Source organism: Prionailurus bengalensis, chromosome B3 (genome assembly GCF_016509475.1).
Source record: "Prionailurus bengalensis isolate Pbe53 chromosome B3, Fcat_Pben_1.1_paternal_pri, whole genome shotgun sequence".
NCBI classification, from domain to species: domain Eukaryota; kingdom Metazoa; phylum Chordata; class Mammalia; order Carnivora; family Felidae; genus Prionailurus; species Prionailurus bengalensis.
The window spans coordinates 27,489,295-27,502,179 of record NC_057355.1 but is presented as its reverse complement, the minus strand read 5'-3'; the positions used below and the strand labels follow the sequence as shown (position 1 = coordinate 27,502,179).

Below are 12,885 nucleotides of genomic sequence, written 5' to 3'. Positions count from 1 at the left end.
TGAAAGGAAAAAAAAAACTTACAAGCAGGAATACTCTACCCATTCAGAGTTGTAGGGGAGATAAAGAGTTTCCCAGATAATCAAAAATCAAAGGAGTTCACCACCACTAACCTAGATTTACAAGAAATATTGAGGGGATTTCTTTAAGCAGAAAAAGAAAAGGCATAAATAGAAATAAGAAAATGTATGATTTTGTGCTGTACTGTTAAAGGCAAACATATACTAGAGGTAGTGAATTAAACAATTATAAAACTAGGGGCATCTGGATGGCTCAGTTGGCTAAGTATCTGACTCTTGGTTTTAGTTCAGGTCATGATCTCATGGTTCATGAGTTCAAGCCTCACGTCAGGCTCTGCACTGACAGTGTGGAACCTGCTTGGGATTCTCTCTCTCCCTCTCCCTCCTTCTCCCCCACTTTTTCTCTCTCTCTCTCAAAATAAACAAATACACTTTTAAAAAAGCTTATAAAACTAGTATTTTGTTAAAAGAAAAAAAGTAGTAAAATCAACTACATCTATAATAATTGATTAAGGAATACACAAATTAAAAAAAATGTAAAATATGACATAAAAACAAAATGTGGGGGGAAGTAAAACTATGGTACTTTTAGAATTCATTTGAACTTAGATAATCACCAACTAAAAATATACTGCCAAATACATAAGTTATTATATATGAAGCTCATGATAACCACAAAGCAAACACGTATAATAGATACCCAAAAAATAAACAGAAAAGAATACAAACTTAACACTAAAGAAAGTCATCATATCATAGGGAAGAGAGAGAGAAAGAAGAATGGTGCATAGAAGAGAGCCACAAAAGCCACCAGAAAACAATTAACAAAATGGCAAAAAGTGCGTAACTATCAATAATTATTTTAAATGTAAGTGGACTAAATTCTCCAATCAAAATACATAGGATTTCTGAATGGATTAAAAAAAAGACCCATATATATGCCACCTACAAAAGACTCACTTCAGAAATAAGACAAACACAGTCTGAAAGTGAGGGGATAGAAAGATATTCCATGCAAGTATAAATGAAAAGAAAGCTGAGGTAGCAATACTTATATCAGAAAAAATAGACTTTAAAACAAAGGCTGCAACAGGAGACAAAGAAGGGCATTACATAATGATAAGTGGTTCAATCCAACTAGAAGATAGAACACTTGTAAATAATTATGCACCCAAAATAGGATCAAACTTAAAATATAAAGCAAATATTAATAGACACAAAAGGAGAATTTGATAGGGATATAATACTAATAGGGGCCTTTAGTACTCCATTTACATAAATGGATAAATCATCAAAACAGAAAACTAATAAGAAATCAGTTGCTTTGAATGACATATTAGATGGGTCCGATGGAGTTAATACATATATAGAGAACATTCCATCCAAAAAATAGCAGAATACAAGTTCTTTGCAAGTGCACATGGAACATTTTCCAGGATGTATCAAGTGTTAGGCCACAACACAAGTATCGATAAATTTAAGAAAAATAAAATAATATTATTAAGCAACTTTTCTATAAACTAGAAATCAATTATAAGAAGAAAAGTGAAAAAACACAAACACAAGTAGACTATAGCGACATGCTACTAAAGAACCAATGGACCAATGAAGAAATAAAACTGGAACTCAAATAATACCTAGAGACAAATGAAAATGAAAACACAATATTCCAAAGTCTTAGGGATGCAGTAAAAGCAGTTCTATGAGGGAAATTTATAATGATATAAGTCTACATCAAGACATAAGAAAAACACAAATAAATAATCTAACTTTCCACCTATAGGAACTAGAAAAAGAACAAAGAAAGCCCCAAATTAGTAGAAGACAGGAAATAATAAAGATCAGAGCAGAAATAAATGAAATAGAGAATTAAAAACCAGTAGAAAAGATCAATGAAACTAAGAGCTGGTTCTTTGAAAAGAGCATTTTCTTTGAAAAATGATAAACCTTTATTTAGCTGGACTCATCAAGAAAAGAGAGACCAAAGTGGTAAATTCAGAAATTAAAGAGAAGTTACAATTTCTACCACCTAAATACAAGAGATTACAAGAGACTACTATGAAATAGAATACATCAACAAATTGGACAACCTAGAAGACATAGACAGATTCTAGAAACATATAGCCTTCCTGTGATTTCTTTGAATCATAAAGAAATAGAAAATCTGAAAAGATTACTTGTAATGAAATTGAATCAATAATAAAACTCTCAACAAAAGTCTAGGATCAGTTGGCTTCACAGGCAAATTATACCAAACATTTAAAGAGTTCATACATCCTTTTCCAACGATTTCAAAAAATTGGAAGGGAAGGAATTCTTCTAGACTCATTCTATGAGATAAAAATTACCCTGATACCTAAACCAGACAAAGACGCTACCAAAAAAGAAAATTACTGACCAATATCCCTGATGAAATCCTCAACAAAATGTGAGATTAAAAGAATCATTCACAATGGTCAAGTGGAATTTATTCTAAGGATACAAAGATGGTTCAGTATCCACAAATCAACATGACACACCATAGTAACAAAATGAGGGATAAACAAAATGAAGGATAAAAATCATATAATCATCTCAATAGATGCAGAAAAAGCATGTGACCAAATTCAACATACATTTATAATAAAAACTATCAACCAAGTGGTTGTATAGGGAATGTATCTCAACATAATAAAGGCCATATATGACAAACTGACAGCTAACATGTTGAATGGAGAAGGGCTTAAAACTTTTCCTCTAAGATCACAAACACGATAAGGATGCCCACTCTTCAGCATCTTTATTCAACATCACACTGGAAGTTCTTGCCACAGTAACTAGGCAAGGAAAATAAAGGCATACAACTTGGTAAAGAAGAAGTAAAACTGTTACTATTTGAAGATAACATGATGTTATGTGTAAAAAAAATCCTACAGTTTCTACCAAAGAAGTTTTAGAACTGGAAAGTAAATCAATAAATTTGTAGGATACAAAATCAATACACAGAAATCTGTTGTATTTCTATATACTAATAACGCACTGTCAGAAAGAGAAATTAAGAGACCAACTCCATTAATAATTGCATCAAAAAATAAAATATCTTGGAATAAAATTAACCAAGTAGGTAAGAGACCTGTACTTTGAAAAGTATAAGACATTGATGAAAGAAATTGAACATGACACAAATAAATGGAAAGATATACTGTGGTCATGGATTAGAAGAACTAATACTGTTAAAAATGTCCGTCCTACCCAAAGAGATCTATAGATTCAGTAGATCTATCAAAATACCAATGGCTTTTCTCACAATATTAGATAAAATAACCCCCTAGACAAGGTAATTGTGGAGGAGGGAGCGATTGGAAGTGGGGGAGTTGGCTTGGCATGCACTCCACACCTTGGGAATATTATTGCATGTGGAATGGCTGCTTTTGGAAGAACAAGATATTTTGGATATTTCTCATGCTGCGCATGTCACAGATCTATTGCATTCTTTTTTTAAAATTTATTTATTTATATTCAAGTTAGTTAACATACCGTGTAGTATTGGTTTCAGGAGTAGAACCCAGCGATTCATCATTTACATATAACTGCATTCTTTTTAATGGCTGAAACAGTATTCTGTAGTATGAAGACATCATACTTCAACCAGTCTAAGAATCCATGGACATTTAGGATGCTTCCAGTATCTTGTGTACTTTTTTAAAAAAGACTATTGCCCAGAAGAAAAGATATATGGCTTTCACAAGCCAACGATGTACCAAAGTAGAGAGAGGACTGCAGTATTTGCAGAGCTAAGTCCTCTAGTTCTTCATTCACTGACAGTAAATGCTATGAAAAGGACTTCCAGCATTGTTTTGGGTTACATGAGCCTCCTTCAGGACACATCTGTAATGCCTGTGTCTTGCTTGTGAAAAGATGGAAGAAATTGCCAGCAGGATCAAAATAAAAACAAACAAACAAACAAACAAACAAACCTGGAATCCTAGTAGATGCAAGGGCAGGACCCAATCTAAACACCACATTGAAACCAAAGAAAGTGAAAACTCTATCTGGAAAAGGATAAAAAGCACCCAGGTCAGTAAACCACAGAAGGAATTTAAATGTTACAATTCTGATGCTCACAGTACCACCTCAAGTGCCTTCCCAGCTCACTCTCCTTGTTATAGTACCCAGTCAGGTGATAGCTCAGATACAGAGATGGCCTCTGGCTTTAACAAATGCCAGTTTTTTTTTCCTTTTTAGACCTCACATACTATAAAGGACAGAAAATATGTTGTGGGGTTATCCATAAAGGCCGTTTTGGGCAAGTCCTCACTGACACACATCTATTCAAGTCTTGCTGCAGCAATAAGAAAGCAGCTCCTGATAAGCTGGAGGAGCAGAGGCCAGAGCCTTTGCCCATCTCCATTCAGGAGTGGTTATTGGGGTTTAGGTATAAGGGGAACAAAAAAGGATTTAAATTTTGGAAAGAAAAGAAAGCAACAAAACCCTCTTCTTTTTAACTTGGATAACTGCTATTCTGCCAAAAGACAATTTCTAGAATAGTTTTGTATGGATTGTTATTTGTCCTCCAGTTCCACAAAATCTGAAGCCAGTGTCTAGCTTACTAAAAGAAAAAAAAAGTGTACATAATATTTAAGATGCCGAGTATTTCATAGGAAAGATTAATGTTGCTGTAAAGTGCTCTTTAAGTCTTTTTTTTAAATCCCCTTCTAATGAATGAAACAAGGGGAATATCAAGGGACAGAAATGGGATTTGTTGTATGATAAATGTATGTAGTTTTGCTCTTTCTATATTGAGAAGCAGTGGTTGGGGCATTTTAAGATGGCTGGCTATACTTGTTTTCCTTCATGACAATAAATTTGTCATAAATCAGTAACATGGACTTGCCCCTAGAGGTAGTTGTTAATAATTTTGAAATAACAAGGTCTTACCAAGGTTCTGATGATTCAAACCTGTACTACTGAATATTAAGCAGAACAGACTAAGCTCTCCAGTGCAAATACCTTGAAGAAGTAATTTCTAAATATACAGAGAGGTAACTTTACTATATATGTTGCATCCTGTGTCACCACCCTCCATATTGATATTTGATAAAGATTTTAATCCATATTGAAACTTCTAAAGAAGAATCAAAGCTCCTCTGGGGAAATTTCAAGTTTTAGGATGAGCAATCCTAAATGAATACTACCAAAGCATTACCACATGGTACAGATCACATTCTATTAAAAATGTTAAATTATCTGAAAAAATGTGCAAATTGTCAGGCTGGCACACAGAAAAATGTTAATGTTTCTTGGGGTACATTTCTTAGAAGGCTTGCCTAGTATGTAAATAATTGACTTTCGTTTGTGCTACGTGACTTCATTGAAAATCTGCATGATTCAGTTTTAGTTCTGGATTACTTCAGTTGACCTTTGTGAAGATTTTATCTGTGTAGAGTGGTTGTTTGACTTGTTTTAACCTATTAGGGTTTGGGGTAAAATTCTACTGAAAGAAAAAAAAGAAAAAAAGCCCTAAAATTTGAATGGAACCACAAAAGACCCCAAATATCCAAAGCAATTTTGAGAAAGAACAAAGCTGAAGGTATCACACTCCTGGATTTCAAACTATACTACAAATCTATAGTACTCAAAATGGTGTTGTACTGGCACAAAAACAGACACATAGATATATGGAACAGAATAGATAGCCCAGAAATAAAACAACATTTATATGGTCAGTTAACGTAAAACAAAGGAGGCAAAAATATACAATGGGGGAAAGACAGTGTTTTCAATAAATGGTGCATGGAAAACTGGACAACTACATACAAAATAATGAAACCCTTTCTTATACCATTTACTTAAAAAAACTTCAAGGGGCGCCTGGGTGGCGCAGTCGGTTAAGCGTCCGACTTCAGCCAGGTCACGATCTCGCGGTCCGTGAGTTCGAGCCCCGCGTCAGGCTCTGGGCTGATGGCTCAGAGCCTGGAGCCTGTTTCCGATTCTGTGTCTCCCTCTCTCTCTGCCCCTCCCCCGTTCATGCTCTGTCTCTCTCTGTCCCAAAAATAAATAAACGTTGAAAAAAAAATTAAAAAAAAAACTTCAAAATTAATTAAAGACTTAAATGTAATACCTGAAGCCACAAAACTTCTAGAAGAAAACATAGTAAGATTTTGGATATCAATCTCAGCAATATTTTTTGGATCTGTCTTCTCAACCAAGGAAAAATAAATAAATAAATATGACTAAACCAAACTAAAAGCTTTTGCACAGTGAAGGAAACCATCAACAAAATGAAAACTCAATCTAGGGAATGTGAGAAGATATTCACAAATGATTTATCCAATAAGGTGTTAACATCCAAAGTATGAAAAGAATTCATACAACTCAACATAAAACAATCTGATTAAAAAAAACTGGCTGAGGACCTGAATAGACATTTTTTCAGTGAAGACATAAAGATGGCTAACAGACAAATGAAAAGATGCTTAACATCACTAATTATCAGGGAAATGTAAATCAAAACCAAAGTGAGATATCAATTCACACCTGTCAGGATGGTATCAAAAAAGCAAGAAACAGTGTCAGTGAGGATGTGCACTGTTGGTGGGAATGTAATTTGTTGCAGCTACTGTGGAAAAGTATGAAGTATGTTTCAGTCACTGGGGAAAAGTATGAAGTTTCCTCCAAAAATTATGAATAGAACTACCATATAATCTAGCAATTCCACTTCTGGCTATTTATCTGAACTCAATGAAAACATTAATTCAAAAAGACCTATGCATGCTTATATTCATCACAGCATTATTTAAAATAGTCAAGATATGGAAGCAGCCTAAATGTCTGTTGATAGATGAATGGATAAAGAAGATGTGAGATATGATTATTATATTATTTATATATTATTATATATCATATCAATATTATATTAAATATTATATATATAAAATATTCCATGGAGTATTACTCAGCCATTAAAAAGAATGAAATATTGCCATTTGCACCAACATGGATGGACCTAGAGGTCATTATGTTAAGTGAAGTAAGTCAGACAAAGACAAAAACTATATTATTTCACTTATATGTGGAATATAAAAAGAAAACAAAGCACAAACAGACTCATGGATATAGAGAACAAATGGATGGTTGCCAGAGCGGAGGGGCATGGGGGGATGAATAAACTAGGTGAAGTGAATTAAGATGTATAATCTCCTACTTATAAAATAAATTAAGACACTAGAATATAATGTATAGCATTGGGAATTATAGCAACTTTGTATAGTAAACAGATGGTAACTAGACTTATTGTGGTGACCATTGTGTAATGTATATGAATATCAAATCACAACCTACAATGTTTATTGAAAACAAGCTCTTGGGGGACTTTGCTTAGATAAATGTGATTAAATTAAAAAGTAAGGAAACGGTAGCAACAATCAAAACATAATTGAAGAAAATATACCTGGATATTAAAACACACACACACACACAGAAACTGATTTTGGAATGTACATCAAAATATGCTCACGATGTCTCAGATAAAATTAACTATGACACAGCCTGTCAGTAATTTTAATAACCAGGATAAAGAAAGATAACACTTTGGAGCACCTGCGTGGCTCAATCAGTTAAGCATCTGACTCTTGATTTTGACTCAGGTCATGATCTTATGATTGAGCCCTGTGTAGGGCTTTGTGAACAGCATGGAGCCTGCTTAAAATTTTCTCTCTGTCTCTCCCTCTGACCTTCCCCAACATGCACACACACGTTCTCTCTCTCTCTCTCTCTGTCTCTCTCTCTCTCAGAAAAAAAAGAAAGATAATATTTCTACAAGAACACAAGAAACTTATGCACAAAAATAGAAACAAAATTAAGAGACCTCCAACTCCTATTACTAAATGCCCCATAACAAAGTTTGGATATGAAATGGCTATGATCCAAGGGTTTTAATATCAAGTCCAATCAAGTTCCATCTATCCACTGAAGTTACAGAAACCTTTCTGTGTCTCTGTTCCTAACCATCTGTGTGATCTTGGGTAGTTACTTAACCTCTCTGTGCCTTAGTCTTGTTATCTTTACAAGTAGAGAATAGTACTACCTACCTCAGTATTTTGTGAGAATTAGCTGAGCTAATGCATATAAATCTTGATGCCTGATATGTTATCACTCATGGATATCATCTGCTGTTATAATTGTCAGATTGCCCTCCTCCTTTTCATCATCATCAGTGTATTAGGTGAGTCACAATTCAGGAACAACACCACTGCTAACATTTACTGAAAGTGATTATTGAAATATGTATTCCATAAAGAAGCACTTAAGTTATGCAATTTGTGGTAAGAAAGTGATTAATAATAAATATTAAGATAAATTAAACACACACTTATAGAAATAAGATAATTAATGTTTATAAATAGACTATTAAATCAAACTGAATTACATAACTAAAATGTATCTAAACAGAAAATATACATTATAAGTAGTAAGAATTTAAGAAATATAACCTTAATATATAATCCCATATTGAATTAATGAAGACAACAGAATGTGTTGAGGTGTTATTGAAAGATTTTAGAACTTTCTATTTTCTTTGTCTTGCATAGGAGGGTCAAAGGATAGTGGTTAATTTATCTTTTTTATTTAAGGTATATGGACTTATCTTTATATTATTAAACACTTAAAAGTAATTATGAGTGGAATTTAATTTTTAATTTTTTTTAAGTTTATTTTGAGAGAGAGAGAGGGAGAGAGAATGAGTGGTGGAGGGGCAGAAAGAGAGGGAGAGAGAGAGAATCTTGAGCAGGCTCCAGACAACATGGAACCCCAGGCAGGGCTTGATCTCACCACGAAATGTGAGATCATGACTGGAGCTGAAATCAAGAGTCAGCTTAACTGACTGAGCCACCCAGGCACCCTGGAATTTAATTTTTAAATCAGCATATTGCTAAAGACAAATCAACAAAATTTATATAGAGAAAAGTATAATAAAAAAAGAAAGGAAACACAAATTTAAAAACATGAAACATAAACCAACATTATATAAAGAAAGCCAAATATAGCATTAAAAGTGAAGAATCAAGGGGTGCCTGGGTGGCTCTATCTGTTAAGCATTTGACTCTTGATTAGGTCATGATCTCATGGTTGTGATATTGAGCCCCATGTGCTCTCCACTGAGCATGGGGCCTACTTAAGATTATCTGTCTCCATCTGTCCCTACACTCACTCATGCATTCTCTCTCTCTCTCTGTCTCTCTCTGTCTCTCTCTCAAAAAAAAAGTGAAGAATCAAAAATAGAGAATAAAATCATATTGTAGCTGGCTTCTGCTTTAAAAACAGAGATCAGGGTAATATAGAAAAGATAAAAATAAAGCTGAATAAAGGAAGTCTGGCTAATACAATTGAAAAGATAATAAAGATAGAAACATGTGTAACGTAAAATATACAAGTCTTGTTTAAAATTTCAGTGGGATAGAGTCATATAATAGGTTTTACCTGCCAAAAATTATAGCATCAAAATGTACAAAATAACTTCAGTCAGAAATAAAAGAAGAAATTAACATAAAATTCATTGGTAATGTAAGACTTTCAGGTGATACTATCCATTTCTAAGAAATGAAATATTAGGTATATGGTTCTCTTTATTTTCTACGGAAAATATGCTTCCTTTTCAAGTGTCCATAAAACAGCTACAAAAATGTATTGTATTTTAAGCCATGAAAACAACCTCAAAGATTTAATAACTGAATGCTTACAAACCATAATCTCTGACCACAATGAAATATTTGCATTGCATTGTAAATTAAAAATAAGAGGAAAAAGGTGATCCATTTTACAAAAGATAAATCAAAAGAAGTAATATAATAATAATAATAATATTGATAAAGAGTAATTGTATTAATAGAATTTTTGGTAGTAGTAACAAAACATTGATAATTTTTTTAAATATGAAATTTATTGTCAAATTGGTTTCCATAACACCCAGTATTCATCCCAACAGATGCCCTCCTCAATACGCATCACCCACCCTCCCCTCCCTCCCACCCCCCATAAACCCTCAGTTTGTTATCAGTTTTTAAAAGTCTCTTATGTTTTGGCTCCCTCCTTCTCTAACATCTTTTTTTTTTCTTCCCCTCCCTGGTGGTCTTCTGTTAAGTTTCTCAGGATCCACATAAGAGTGAAAACATATGGTATCCATCTTTCTCTGTATGAATTATTTCACTTAGCATAACATTCTCCAGTTCCACCCACATTGCAACAAAAGGTCATATTTCATTCTTTCTCATTGCCAACTAGAATTCCATTGTGTATACAAACCACAACTTTATCCATTCATCAGTTGACGGACATTTAGGCTCTTTCCATAATTTGGCTATTGTTGAAAGTGCTGCTATAAACATTGGGGTACAAGTGCCCCTATGCATCAGCACGCCTGTATTCCTTGGGTAAATTCTTAGCAGTGTTATTGCTGGGTCATAGTGTAGTTCTATTTTTAACGTTTTGATGAACCTCCACACTGTTTTCCAGAGTGGCTGCACCAGTTTGCATTCCCACCAACAATGCAAGAGGGTTCCCATTTCTCCACATCCTCGCCAGCATCTTTAGTCTCCTTATTTGTTCATTTTAGCCATTCTGACTGGTGTGAGGTGGTATCTGAGTGTGGTTTTGATTTGTATTTCCCTGATGAGGAGAGACATTGAGCATCTTCTCATGTGCCTGTTGGCCATCCGGATGTCTTCTTTAGAGAAGTGTCTCTTCATGTTTTCTGCCCATTTCTTCACTGGATTATTTGTTTTTTGGGTGTGGAGTTTGGTGAGCTCTTTATAGATTTTGGATACTAGCCCTTTGTCTGATATGTCATTTGCAAATATCTTTTCCCATTCCGTTGGTTGCCTTTTAGTTTTGTTGATTGTTTCCTTTGCAGTGCAGAAGTTGTTATCTTCATGAGGTCCCAATAGTTCATTTTTGCTTTTAATTCCTTTGCCTTTGGGGATGTGTCAAGTAAGAAGTTGCTGCGGCTGAGGTCAGAGAGGTTTTTTCCTGCTTTCTCCTCTAGGGTTTTGATAGTTTCCTGTCTCACATTCAGGTCCTTTACCCATTTTGAGTTTATTTTTGTGAATGGTGTGAGAAAGTGGTCTATTTTCATTCTTCTGCATGTTGCTGTCCAGTTCTCCCAGCACCATTTGTTAAAGAGACTGTCTTTTTTCCACTGATGTTCTTTCCTGCTTTGTCAAAGATTAGTTGGCCATACTTTTGTGGGTCTAATTCTGGGGTTTCTATTCTATTCCATTGGTCTTTGTGTCTGTTTTTGTGCCAATACCATGCTGTCTTGATGATGACAGCTTTGCAGTAGAGGCTAAAGTCTGGGATTCTGATGCCTCCTAATTTGGTCTTCTTCAAAATTACTTTGGCTAATCAGGGTCAGTTGTGGTTCCATACAAATTTTAGGATTGCATGTTCTAGCTTTGAGAAGAATGCTGGTGCAATTTTGATTGGGATTGCATTGAATGTGTAGACAGCTTCGGGTAGTATTGACATTTTAACAATATTTATTCTTCCAATCCATGAGCACGAATGTGTTTCCATTTCCTTGTAGCTTCTTAAATTTCCTTCATAATCTTTCTATAGTTTTCAGCATACAGATCTTTTACATCTTTGGTTAGGTTTATTCCGAGGTATTTTATACTTCTTAGTGCAATTGTGAATGGGATCAGTTTCTTTATTTGTCTTTCTGTTGCGTCATTATTGGTTTATAAAAATGCAACCAATTTCTGTACATGGATTCTGTACACAGTGACTTTGCTGAATTCATGTATCAGTTCTAGCAGACTTTTGGTGGAGTCTATCAGGTTTTCCATGTATATGTCATGTCATCTGCAAAAAGTGAAAGCTTGACTTCATCATTGCCAATTTTGATGCCTTTGATTTCCTTTTGTTGTTTAATTGCTGATGCTAACAATTTCAACACTATGTTAAACAACAGTGGTGAGAGTGGACATCCATGTCGTGTTCCTGATCTCAGGGAAAAAGCTCTCAGTTTTTCCCCATTGAGGATGATGTTAGCTGTGGGCTTTTCATAAATGGCTTCTATGATGTTGAAGTATATTCCTTCTATCCCGACTTTCTCGAGGGTTTTTATTAAGAAAGGATGCTGAATTTTGTCAAATGCTTTTTCTGCATCGATTGACAGGATCATATGTTTTTTTCTTTTCTTTTATCAATGTGATGTATCACGTCGATTGATTTGTGAATGTTGAATCAGCCCTGCATCCCAGGAATGAATCCCACTTGATCATGGTGAATAATTCTTTTTATATGCTGTTGAATTCGATTTGCTAGTATCTTGTTGAGAATTTTTGCATCCATACTCATCAGGGATATTGGCCTGTAGTTCTCTTTTTTTGCTGGATATCTGTCTGGTTTAGGAATCAAAGTAATACTGGCTTCATAGAATGAGTCTGGAAATTTTCCTTCCCTATCTATATTTTGTAATAGCTTGAGAAGGATAGGTATTATCTCTGCTTTAAATGTCTGGTAGAACTCCGCTGGGAAGCCGTCTGGTCCTGCACTCTTATTTGTTGGAGATTTTTGATAACTGATTCAATTTATTCGCTGGTTATGGGTCTGTTCAAGTTTTCTATTTCTTCCTGTTTGAGTTTTGGAAGTGTGCGGGTGCTTAGGAATGTGTCCATTTCTTCCAGGTTGTCCAGTTTGTTGGCATATAATTTTTCATAGTATTCCCTGATAATTGCTTGTATTTCTGAGGGATTGGTTGTAATAATTCCATTTTCATTCATGATTTTATCTATTTGGGTCATCTCCCTTTTCTTTTTGAGAAGCCTAGCTAGAAGTTTATCAATTTTGTTTATTTTTTTCAAAAAAAAGTATTGGTTTCATTGATCT

General features: G+C 34.4%; 1 protein-coding gene and 1 pseudogene across 1 annotated transcript in view; both read left to right on the top strand.

The window, feature by feature from the left end:
- OCA2 (OCA2 melanosomal transmembrane protein) overlaps nucleotides 1–12,885 on the top strand; it is a 504,528-nt gene that overhangs the window by 471,837 nt on the left and 19,806 nt on the right. The gene's annotated exons all lie outside the window — the stretch shown is intronic.
- LOC122467751 overlaps nucleotides 1–12,885 on the top strand; it is a 71,483-nt pseudogene that overhangs the window by 50,944 nt on the left and 7,654 nt on the right.